The 12706-nt window shown below is 36.8% G+C and overlaps 1 protein-coding gene across 2 annotated transcripts in view; it reads left to right on the top strand.

The window, feature by feature from the left end:
- The window catches only part of FGF14 (fibroblast growth factor 14), a 376579-nt gene that overhangs the window by 81606 nt on the left and 282267 nt on the right, over window positions 1–12706 (top strand). The window lies entirely within an intron of this gene.

Here is a 12706-nt window from a genome sequence, read left to right as displayed (position 1 = left end):
TCCCAGACAGGACAGGAATGCTGTGCAATTATCAGTGTAGAGGAATAAATATTTTTCCTCACAATGTAACCCTTGCACTCTGAGCATCTGATTCAGGATCACAGGATGTTGATATTACGGAGGTTGTTTAATTAGTCACAAATAACATGGAAGAAGAATGAAACTTTATGCCTATGTGCTGTTAATTATAAATATTTTTATTTCCATTTATATTTGCACCATATTTTATTTGTTTGCCAAACAACATTTACAAATGCAAGTTTAGAAGGCAGTAGCTGGCCACAGGAAGGTATTAAATTTGTCTATGTAAAAAGGGTCAACCTGGTAAATCTCACTTGGGGATTTTTAAAAGCACTTACTCCATTGAATGTATCAGCCTCTTTGACACTTCAGTTGTGAAGCTTTAGCAGTGCTTTAAAGCATAGGTGCAAGTTAGAGAGACCAGATTCCTGCCTCCTGCTTGCTTTTCACAACATGCATATAGCTTTGATAATTGTTAAATAAGAAAAATATTATCAGAGCAGGTTCAGATATTCCTAAACTAGTGTTCACGTGAATGTGACTGGGAGCTGCAGAAGCACAGATACACAGCTACAATCTTGTTACCAACAACAGTCTTATTACTGTACTTGAGCATTATCAGCACCTGAGCTTGACTTCTGCCTGTGTTGTACAGATTTGGCCAGAGAAAGTGCAGTATACAGACACTTAAACTGTCCCTGGAAACAGCCATTATTGGCTGACCAAATTACCACTATTTGTGCAGTTGGTTCTCATTAGCCATAATGCAAACACACAGATCTCTCGACTCAGGCTCAGTAATCCCGCTCCCTCCTGTGTGCGAATTTTTGTGCTATTCTTGGCAAAAGTTGTGCATTCATTTCCAAGTCTCTTCAGAAGAAACTTCAACGTGTACATGAGAGGCATGAGAAGAAGATGATGGGACCGTGACAGTAATGAGATATTTTAAAGTTAATTTTCTTTCCTTTACTTCCCTCCAGCCTTTCACATCTCCTCTTTAAACTCCCTGCTTTAAGGAGCTCAGAAGTCATAACACAATTATCACCCCATAACCCCTCTTAGCAACTACTCTTAGGAAAGGAAAAGTGTTTTGTATCATCATTCTGCCTCACCTTTAGGCAGAGCAGCTGTCCTTTGCAATCACTTATACAGAAAGGAAAATAGTTTTCTTGGCTTTGTGTTATGCAGTTAAAGCATGATGATTACACAGATATTGTACAATTGTTACTGGTTGTGTCATTTTTATAGGCTGAACAATTCTGTTTCTCCTACTGTGAGGTGACTTGCATTAAAGGTAGAGGGTAAGGCTGTCATCTCTTGTGACTTTTTGGCACAGAGGAATGAAGATTATTCCTCTGGAGGAAGTTGTTTCTCAGTATTAGTCTTTCCTTTGTTATCTGTCTGTATAGTAGGCAGTAATGTGAGATCTAATGCAGATGCCTTTTTCTGTATCTTACAAGATTGAGCAAAGTCAGATGGCTACTGTATAGAGAATATGATCTGATTATAATCTCCATCATTTGGTCTGTTGTGGTGCCTTGAGATGTCAAGAACTTTAACTTCATAACAGAAATATTTGAACTGAATGTTGTAAGACAGAAACACGGGGTTTTGATGTTGACTTTGATGCTGTTGTGGTAATAAAAATAGTAATACTCAGCAGACCATCAATATTAAATATTTTCCCTTGACAACATGTAGCATTATCTGTAGTGGAAAACCACCTTGCCTTTTGGCTTGTCGTATTACAAGGACCTACTTTATATTTGGCGAGTTTCTGGTTTACATTTCTCCTGTCCTTACTCTTGGTGTCAGTCTTCAGCAGATGCTGGAAATGTGAAGACTAATACAGAACTATGGGAAATCCTCACAGCTGTCTGCAGCTTCAGAGTGGATCCACTCTCCAGTCCCTTTGAATAGAATTTGCTGAGGCAGAACATAGAGGCTGCCATTCTAAAAAGCTATAAAAAGAATATGACTACATATATGCATAGAGGTGGTATTAATAGCTACTTGCATTGCATTTTTGGTTTCATGTTTAGGACAGTTTGCTATTCAGAAAATCCTTAATTTTCCGATTTCCTCCCTTTCCTTTAAAATATAGAAAACATGCACAAAGCTTTAGTGTTGTAACAAGCTTATTATTTCAGCTGCACTCCCAAAACATAGATATTTTAGTCAAAATTAGTGTGATGCCTTGAGATAAAGCAGCACTAAGGTATGAACTATGTATAAAAGTTATGCACTGATTCTTGGTAATACCTGTGTGGCATTGGCTTTTAGTCCTCTAAGTCTGCCTTGAAAGTGGATGATTGCAGTGGAATCTGTGGGCTGTGTTCCTCTCTGTCATTCCAAGCAGCCAAAATTCTGAAAACAAAGGGAAGTTTAACTCTTGTTTGGTTTGCCTTGGCACCTTGAAAGATTATGTCATTAACCTTGATGGAACGTTTAATGACAGTTCACAGTCAAAAACGTCTGGAGCATTTTGGGACAGGACGCGTTTGGGCAGACTTTGAGCTTCACAATCAAGTGTAAGCATCCTATTAATGCTCATTGTTCTCTGAGAAGATTGATAGTGCTCGCTGACCTCACCAGCCATTTTACAAGGAGGAGAATGTTGAAACAACTGGCCTCCATGAGACAACCTGACAAGTTCTTTGTAGCCTGTCAGGTTGCCTTGCTTTGGAAAAGGATTGAGCATGAATTATTTTCTCTCTGAGTCTAATTCTTATGGAAAGATTGGCAATTTATACTGCAACATTAATGTAACATTTAAGAATATTTTGAAAGAAGAATATGAGAGACTGTAAGAATTTCTTGTTAGCCTTTATTTCCTAACAGAAATCCCTATATTTCAAGATCCTTTTGAATCCTGTATACTTTCTTTATCTCACCCTGTTGCACTGTATCATAATAGGTAGCAACTCCTGTTGCTGCTTTCGCCTCTGTAAAGTGACTTCTGTTGCCTGTCTCCCTTGTTATTGCAAAGGAGAAAGCCAGGCTTGTGCTGGCATCTGTGCAAGAGTGAGGAATGTATAACAGTATTATATCTGGCAAGTCATATGGATGCCTTGTTTGATCACATCAATCATTGGCTTTGTGGCTGAGGCTTTTTAATGATAGTACCAAGCACATTCCAGGAATCTGACTGAAACAGAAAAGTCTGGACCCAAAAGGATTTTCTGAGAATCTAAATGTGTCTCACGCAGAATTCAGCAGTCAGTGCACAAAGTTGTGATGTGGAAAACTACTGTTCCTCTGCTCCCTACCCTAGGAAGGGCAGTATGAGTTCTACTGTCTTGGACTTCAGAATTTCTTGGTAAAGGCTCTATGAATCTTGATATGATCAAATATCTTGCACTTAAGCATCATTTGGATCCAAAGCTGCTTTTCCTTTACCCTCTGGAGCACTGCTAATCTGATCTGAACACACTGAGCCACTCAGGCAGCAAGGAGCAAATGTTGGTTCATTTTCCTACTGAGCCAAACCTTCCAGCTCCCAGGAAATTGCCAGTACCACTTAGTAGGAATAGCTCTGTAAGGAGAAGGATGCTTCTCTTCCTTCTGACTTCCTGTCTCCATGGAAGCTCACTACCATTTGAGAAGGAACTACTGTGGTCCCAGACTGAACTGAGAAATGTTCATCTAAAATTAAAATTAAATCATTAAAATTAATCTTTGGAGCAGGATCTGGCATTTTCACTCTTTCTGGTGTGTATTGCATCTATAAAATACTGTGTTTCTAGGTTTTAGGTGTCATTGCCTGGTATGAGGTAGAATAACTGACATAGATGAAAAAATGGATTGAACTGTGAATGCCATGAGGGGGCAGATAAGAGGATGCACTCGTGTGTGGGTGAGTGTCTCAAGCTGAGCCACTGAACTCTCAAGCAGAAACCTGCTACTTGCTGGCTGTAACCACTGTAAGTTGCTTGTAAACTTTGGTAACATCTGGACTAAGCAAAAGTGTCTTTCCTCAGTTCTTCAGCTAAGAGAAACATGAGCCATAAACAATAATTAGGTGTCTGATCACACACTTCTGCATGTAGACTAGATCAGGAAAACTCAAGTCTTGGAGTGCTGCAAAGAAGAGGTGATGTCAATAAATGTTTCTGAAAAGAAACACATCTCTGAAATAAGAAAGGAGCCTGGAAAGGTAAAGGGAAGAACCTGGTAGGAAGAAAGATCATGGAAGCGATCCCAAAGACCAAAGATTTTGCAAAGACCCAACTGGAAATGGATGCCAGGGGACACCCAGGTACCTTGTCTTGTAGCAGCCAGCATGGATCATGGTGAGCAGTGACATGGTAGGAACTAACTTGACTTCCTGCCTGACTGTCCTGAACCAGCAACAATATTCCTGTTGGAAACAGATAGCAAGGTCTAGTATCCATGGCAGTGGGGGCAATGGGGGCAGTGGAGGTATCAGTGCCTCATAGTCAAGTAGAGTAAAATTCTTGTCTCACTGGATGTTAACTAAACCTCAGCATCCAAATCCTCAGGGGATGCGGAGGATGCTGATCTGTCATTGCACTCTGAGTCATGGATCCCCATGTCTCGGGGTCCCGGTGACTTGGAGCAATCTTACAATTTCAACTCTACCTTCCCTTAGGAAGCAGGAATTTCTAAAGCTGGAAGGATTTTTGACCACAACCATTTTGCCTCTGTCATGCATGAGCGAAGCCTACAGCTATTTCAGGCCAGAAACTCATATGAAGTTAGCATTTTCTACTAAAACTGGGTCTTTGGAAGGGCTTATAATTATCTAACTCAATGATGCGACCTGAACTTTTGTAAGACAGATGGTTTTAAATATAAAAATACACTTCCTGTAGATAATATATTTTTGACTTATTTCTCCTCTCCTATGTGAGTGACAAGTATTTAAGACTTGCAGATACCTCAGTACAACTACAGCATGGCATTCTCATTTTCTTCATCTTTCTTTCCTTTACTCTTACTTTTATTTCTTGCATTTCTCTGGTTTGTAATCCCCCCCCTATTCTTTTTCACTGTTCTACCATATCTTCAGGTATCCTCTTTCCCTAAGTGCTAGAAGTACTTTTATGAGTACAAATTCATTGTCATGGCATAGTCTGTGAAATACTTCCAATGTCTATGTATATTCTTCATCAAAGATTTATAAGCAGAAAAATTCAGAGTTCTGTCAAAGGAGAAAAAGAATTTATTTTCTTTAGTTATGGAAAATCACTAGCAATAAGTCTGGCTTATGTATAATAATGCCATTGGTGCTCTGCAGGTTATTCAATTTTATTTGTTTAGATTTCCTGATAGAAGTCTGGTAGAAGTCACAGAACCAGTAAAACCACTGGATTGATGGTGGTGTATAAGTAATGAGCAGTGTTTTGGTATCAAAAGGAGAGCAGAAATAGGCCATATGGGACACTGCTAGTAACACCACTGGAGGTACTTCTGGCATGAGAAGTGTACATGTGCTGGAATTAGGTCATGTGCCTTGTCCAGCTTCTAGCACAAAATTATCTGACCCTGGCACTTACCCCAGTGCACCTGAGGGAGAGCGATCTGGCCTGGCATCTGTCCTCAGTTTTAAATCTTAAAATGGAGATTTGTGATAGTCTGTGGAAAAATCAGTGCCTCAAGCAGTTCTGCTGTGGTCTGCATTACCTTTCCTGAGGGTGTCTGTTATTCCTGACAGAGTCTTTGTTAGTAAGGAAAACAGGAAACCAGAGGGCATTTATTTGAAAGAAAAAAAAAAAAGTCTTACAGTCTTCCTCTAAGTAGAAATTATGAGAAGCTATATCCCTATAAAGACTCAGAGTGCACAAGCTGACTATCCCAGCTTTGAGAAGCATAGACCTTGGGGATTCTGCAGCACAGACCACAGGTCAGCAGCTGAAATAATCTTGGTTCTTCTAACTGACTGGCTACTTGCCATCGCAAAAGTATTAAAATCTCCTGTTCTCTACATATAGCAAGTGACTTCTCAGCCTCTTTGTACATTGAACTTCTTATGTCTTTACTGGTAAATAAAATGAACAAGGAGATGGCCTCTGGCCATGAAGCCAGCTTGTACAGCTTGCCTTGCATCCTTTGGGTGATGCTCTTCCTTTTTAAAACAAGGCTACACACACCTAGCTAAAAACTTGTAAGAAATAGCTTTAATATTTTAATACTCTGAAAGATTATTTAAGAAAGATTTATTTAACCAAAGATTTATTTATTTAACCAAAGTCTCTGGACCTTTCCTAGTGGTGTTCATTAGCCAGCTAACATGCAAAATGTATCTGACGAGATCTGTTTGTTCTGTATTAAGGATTTGGAGAATGCTAATATAAACATAAGGACAAATGGACAGATAAAAGGTGTAATAACCCACAGGTGCAATGTAGGGTGTGTATGTGGTATAGGAATAGACCTCCTTGATATCTTACATCCTTTGGAAGTATTTTGAATTGGGATTTGAATATTAGATGCTGGGATTAGCATGGCTGATAAAATTTAAGCTGGTGGGGGTGGCAAATGTTACATGTTTATTCAGTAAAGAAGCTTCTCTGTGAGTTATGTTACTAAAGTTCTTGTAGAATTAATCAGATTTCTATGTTTTAACTGCACAAAGGTTGATATATGTATTATTAATATTTCAACACTTTTTTCTTTTGTTCCTGCAGAGTAACATGACATTTATACTATTTATTGTCCAAGTGGTCCTACACCTTGTAAAACTGCGTGATCCTCTATAATAGAAAGTCCTTGTGGGCCTAATGTCAATGATACAGGTGAAGAAATTGTCTTTTTGCTCACAAAAGGAAGCTTCTGTGCAGTGGAAAACCACAATTGGTTTGGATTTTTCTTCTGCATATCACATAATGTTGAATATATAACAATGAATGAATAACACAGCAAAATATTACACCCTTTTAAGATGATTAAATTAATGTCTTCTCTGACTGACGAGCAGCTTAATGCTAGAAATAACTTAGGAGGCTTTTTTATGTCAGCCTGCTTGTAGAGAGTGTGGCAGTGTTTTAAGTAGTGCAGTATGTTCTGTGAGTTTGGTGCAGTGCAGCAAGCTTGTATAATATTAGCATCATCTTGATGTTACATTTGGATCTTAACTTAGAGAAATGGAAAGCATCCAGTGTTTTGCCTTTCTTTTCTGTTTCTCTACCCCATGTCTTCTTTTCTTAAAAATAAAATTGTAGCTTAACAAATGAGTTCCAGTACAATGCTGCTACCAGCAAGCCCACCATTTGCTGGGGTTTGATTTTTGTCAAGAGGGTTAGAGAGTTTTTAGTAAACTTTGGGATAACCCTGGGAAATCATGTGTCTAAGTCCTGTTTCAGTCCTGTATAAGTAAGGAATAGACAGTGGGATGCTTCTGTGCTTCTCTCAGTTTGATATTCTTAAAAAAAAAAACAGTTTTAGGGTCAGATCCATTCATTGTCAAGAATTATCAAAATCCCCAGAGCTGGTAGTTCTTGCAGTACTAATATGTATACTTTGCTTTATCTAAAATCTTTGGAAACATACATGTAACACATTTTCCTTTTGCTATCAGGTCTGATATTTTCTCACTTGCATTTGTTTTAGTGTAATAGGACTCCACAACCAAATTTTTGAATTTTGGAATCTGAAGTTCTTAAAAGAGTAGAAGTCTTTAGCTTTGAGATTTTTTTCTTCTTTGAGATTTTTTTCTGTAGTAATGATGTATTTTTCCAGGCCTTTATCTGTAGATCTGCTTAGTCTTATAGTAATCTTTTCTGCTTACTCATAAAGGGGCAATCTAATTTAGATGGCTGCTTCTCCTGAAAGATATTTTTTTTATCTGCCAATTCTACCCTTATTTTTTTGGAATGAAGTCATCTTTTTCATAACTGAGGATTAAAAATGATGAATTATTTCATTTAAAATTTTTTGTACAGGCAGAATAAAGTTTTGTTTTTTGTTTTAGGTTTTTTTTTTTTTTGTATCAGGTTTATTTCAGAATTAATGCACCTAAATCACAGTCAGCAGTCACCTTTCTTATTTCCTTCAGTTCTTGCTATGATCATTAATGAAACTGCATCTTTTAAATGTAAATATACTGCAACAAAATAAAAGTGCTTTATGACAATAAATCTCATGGATCTTGTTGCTAGGCTGTTTATGCACACTGTGATTATTCTGCAGCTCTTAGGAGGGTAACAGTGATGCAGTAATTTATTAGCTCAAAAAATACAATTTACCAATCATAAGATTCAAATACCTTTCAATAACAAAATTTTAGGTCTGCCAGTATTTTATGATGTCAAATGATTGGCAGGAGAAAGAGAAATGGGTCAGGTAGGATCTTTCTGGTGTGTTGAATATATCGCTATATGGTATTTTATATATGCCGTTACATATTTTCAATCACTTTGTCAGCCTCCTCTCTTCTTTTTTTCAATTTCCTTCTCTCTTAAAAAAAAAAAAATCCATTTATTATTTCAAATCGTAATCTGCTTCTTTCAGTTTCCTAACTGCAAGAGCAGCAATTTCTGATTCAGTTCATTGTTACGTAGTTTATACTAAAGGAAGCTCATTCTTAAATGATTCCTGTAAATTAGTTTTCCAGCAGAAAATGAGTCTTGATGTTAGATGCTGCACCAAAATCTGATGATGCAAAGACATCTGGGCTAAGGCAGAAAGATTTAAAGCTGACTTTTTTCTTCTGAACTCATTCTGCTCTCCCACACACATACATGCACAATTTCTCTCCTCTGCCTCCTAGTACATTTGCCACCTCCTTTCTTTCTTACTTTTTTTTCCTCCCCCAATAAACGTCTGAAAACTGGAATTAGAGACTAGTTACAGTCATGTTGCATTCATTGTAAAAAGAAGCTTTGACTGCCCTGTACAGAGAGCAAAAATCAGCATTTCTCAAAGGACATGGCAGGCAGTGGCAATGAAGAAAAAACCATTGAAATTCCTCTCCAACCTCTAATCTCTATTTTTGATAGTTTCTTATTCTCAAAGTTTTCATTGAAACTTTTTTTTTTTTTTTTAATGGACATGCCTTATATTTCTAGCAATTTTAACACTGTGTGTAAAGGATAATGAATTTAAGGTAAGTCTCTGCTCCGTTAGAAAAGTACTTTTTTCTCAACTGTACTTGGATATGTTCACCACAGGATGAAGGCTGCATGCTTTCTTTAGCTAAGATACTGCAGAGCCCTAGTGAACATGAGGGGGTTTTATACCTCCCAGATAGAATACAGATCAAAGGATAGATTAGGGTGGAGCCTGGAAGTCATAAATATTTTTAAAACTACTGGAGTCTAGTCTTCACCAGCACTTCATCTCAGAGGTAGTTACCAGAAAAATACAGGTGGGTTTGTGCTGAAAAAAGGCTGTGTGAAATAAATAGAATCTGTCTGATATTCAGAAAACTTCTAAATGTTATCAGCCTTAAATACAAAGGCTTGGGAAGAGCTGCTAATTATTCAAATGGCTCCTTGCTTGGAATGCCACCTTTGAAGGTATTATGCTTGTTAGTTCCAGAGGAAGGACCCAGCTGATGCAGCCACAACCCCCAAAAGTGTGAGCTAAGTGCACTTACATCACACTGCCATTCAGAAAAGTGATGCTAGATGTTTAGAAAGAAAACTCTCAGCTTCTCTAAGATCTCTTCCCAATTGCTTGTAATTTCTAAAGGTTGAATTCACATGTTTCTCAACCTCTGCATTTCTCAGTAGCAGTATTATATATCTTTTTCCTTCTCAAGCTCTCTTAAGGAATTTTGTCATCCTCTGAAGAAATAGCAATTTTTTTTCCTGTGTCTCTTAAAGGAATTAATTTTAGGAAGACTTTTGCATTACTAAATATCTTCTTTGTTCCCTTTGAGGTTTTCAAGGTTTAAATGTTTGGCATCTGATGGCCCTTTTTTGTGGTTGTCTTTTTTTGTAGCACACAGCAAAGACTTAATATTAATTAGGTCATGGCAGACAGACTGATATGATGGTTAAGAAGAAAAAACCCTTTACTATTAACTAAGAAATTGAGATGTGTCGTATGAAAACTAGATGACTCCTCCACTGTCTGATCTTGGCCAAACTTCCAGCAGTATTTTGGTGAGAGTAAGGCTTCAGGTCTCTGAGACACAGTTCATCTTTGCTTTTGTTCAGTGTCAGCTAAACATGGCTAAAGATTTGGGGACTTTCAGAGAATATACCTCTGGTATGTTATGATAGCAATTCTTCAATTTATTTCTGAGAGAGAAATGCTTCTCTAATTAGAGTGGTCAGAGATTTTCTTATTCATTTGTCCTATGACCGTTTGGAAGACTCAGTCTATCAAACCTTTGTAGGACAACATGAAGCAGTTCAAGCATTGAATGAATCTTCTCTTCAAGGTAAAATGCAGCCTGAGAGGAATGTTTTGGATAAAAATCAGCTACAAATTTTTAATGAAGAGAGGCTCTCCTCCCTCATTTTGCTCTGAAATGTGACAGAACTGTGAAACAAAGGGAATGAACAACTCTGTCTAGTAAAATCTGTATTTTTCTTCCTTCATTAGCACTCTCAAGAAATTTTCATCCAGTCTCAGCAGGCCATGTGCAGGAGTATGGGAAAATAATTTGTACTCTGGTGCTGCGTTTTTCTTAGTTACTAAGAAGATGCTGGAATGAAGGTGCCAAATCAGTAAGCAAAATGGGCACCCCAATGGGTATGGGCTGAATTTCAGTTTTGTAGCAGAACTGAGGTGAAAGACTGCTACTAAACATCTCCCTTACTTCTAAAAATGGGACTACAGTTTGGATGCTGAATAACCTAACAAAAAAAAGATAGTAAATTCTGAAGAAACCACAGATGTTTGTGCCCCAAATTTGAATTAGGATTTATATTTTTATTTTGGACAGCCTTTCTTTCTTTTCCCCAAAATACCCTGCTATTCAAAGTTGAGCAGTGTATATTTAATTTGAAATAAATATGGTATTGGGTATTGTATAATTAGATCTATATAGGAATTTTAAAATACCCTAAAACAGCTTAAATTTCTTCTTCAGATTTATGAGCAGATTACTTAAATATTAAAAGATAAATAAAAATTAAACATATTCAGTTTTAAAGGCAGGTAGATTACAGAGGTGAATGCAACATTTTCAGGGTGCAGAATCTCAAGTCTGTTGAACGTGAGGGATGAAAGAAAGAACATCCAAAATTATTAAAGTCTACATTTTGATATTACAAAAATATTCTTAGTCAATCTGTTCATATTTATATTCAGTGCTACCATGGTGGTAACATCACACTGGTGAGTCAAAGTACAAAAAGAGAAGCTTTACTTTTTCAGAAGTGAGTAGGAGAGCAGTTTTCATGCATCTGCAGAGATAGCAGTATGACTTGCTGGAGTTTGTGCAGAATAAATTTCTCAATCGCTTACGAATGACTGTCAGATGTAGGGCAGCATAAAACAAGCAGATCACAAACCCAACCCCAACATAGCTCAAGAACAGAATTCTTGAAACTTTTGCAGTAATAACATTATAAAATAATAAAATACAGTATGTAATAAAGAAGATTCTGGAGTAAGCATATTGGTTCACTACATATTATGCGTAATTATTCATAATTCAGTAGATGAATTAACTATGGTAAAAAATAAAGTACTGCTGTTTGCCACACAGTAGGATAGAATTTTATGAATAGTCAATAATGTAACATTTCTTGAAATTAATTACTTGTTTGAAAGGATATATTTTTCTCTGTGACCACTGATGCCTCAGACCAAGGAAATACCAAAATGTTTTTAAAATATTTGTTATTTCATAATCTCAGTGAAAAGAGTCTGTTGTTTCCTTGGTTATATTTTAAAAGAATTAGGAATATCTTAAAATATAAGAATGCATACTGTATAAACTGCTTTCAGTTTTGACAGGGTATCTTCATCTGCAGCTAAGAATACTTCTATTTGTAGGCACTATCTTGTCTAGAGATAAATGAAATTTAGGATGAGCATTTATTTCCATGTACTTACCAGCTTTTCTGCTGCAGCATTCAGCAAAGCCAAATATCATCAATTGAAAGCTGTGTAGTAAAAATTTTTATTTCCTTCTTGTTATCAACTCAAAAAGAGTCAGACCTGTTAATATTCAATTAAATTTCCTCTGGCCTCTGTCACACTCTTCAGCCCACAGTCAAAAGTATATCAAAATATTTTCCAAGTAGTTTAAGTTGCTTTCTACTTTGTGTAAAGACAGCAGTTTTAAAGTTCTTAATGAAAGACAGAGATGAAGAGATGCTGCCAATGACAAAATACTAATTTCTATTTCTGCCATGGTATATTTAAAGTTTTTATGAAAGAATTTGAAAGCTAGATAAAACACCCCTATTTTATACGTTACAAAGTTTCTGACATAATATAGTTACCCAAAGAGTCAGTGATAGTAAGTCCTTCCTGAAGAAAAAATTCTGGTTATTATTTTTTCAGTATATACTCTTGTGAAGCAGCAATACAAAGAGACTTCAATTCTGCAGTGTATCAGCACATAAACATCTGCCTCCAAACTGTAATTTCAACAAGAAAATTTACCTTAACTTGATTTGCTGTTGTCTTGATTTTAGTCATTCTGAAATCGTGATGTTCAGTCTTGCCTCAAACACAGCAGTGGAAAGTTATCTAAAGAGATCTGGACAGATTGCACAACCTGCTGAATATTAATTCTGTTAATCCTGAGCTCCCAATT

Source organism: Lonchura striata, chromosome 2 (genome assembly GCF_046129695.1).
Source record: "Lonchura striata isolate bLonStr1 chromosome 2, bLonStr1.mat, whole genome shotgun sequence".
NCBI classification, from domain to species: domain Eukaryota; kingdom Metazoa; phylum Chordata; class Aves; order Passeriformes; family Estrildidae; genus Lonchura; species Lonchura striata.
The sequence above is the reverse complement of the archived record's forward strand: the minus strand, read 5'-3'. Positions and strand labels throughout refer to the sequence as shown.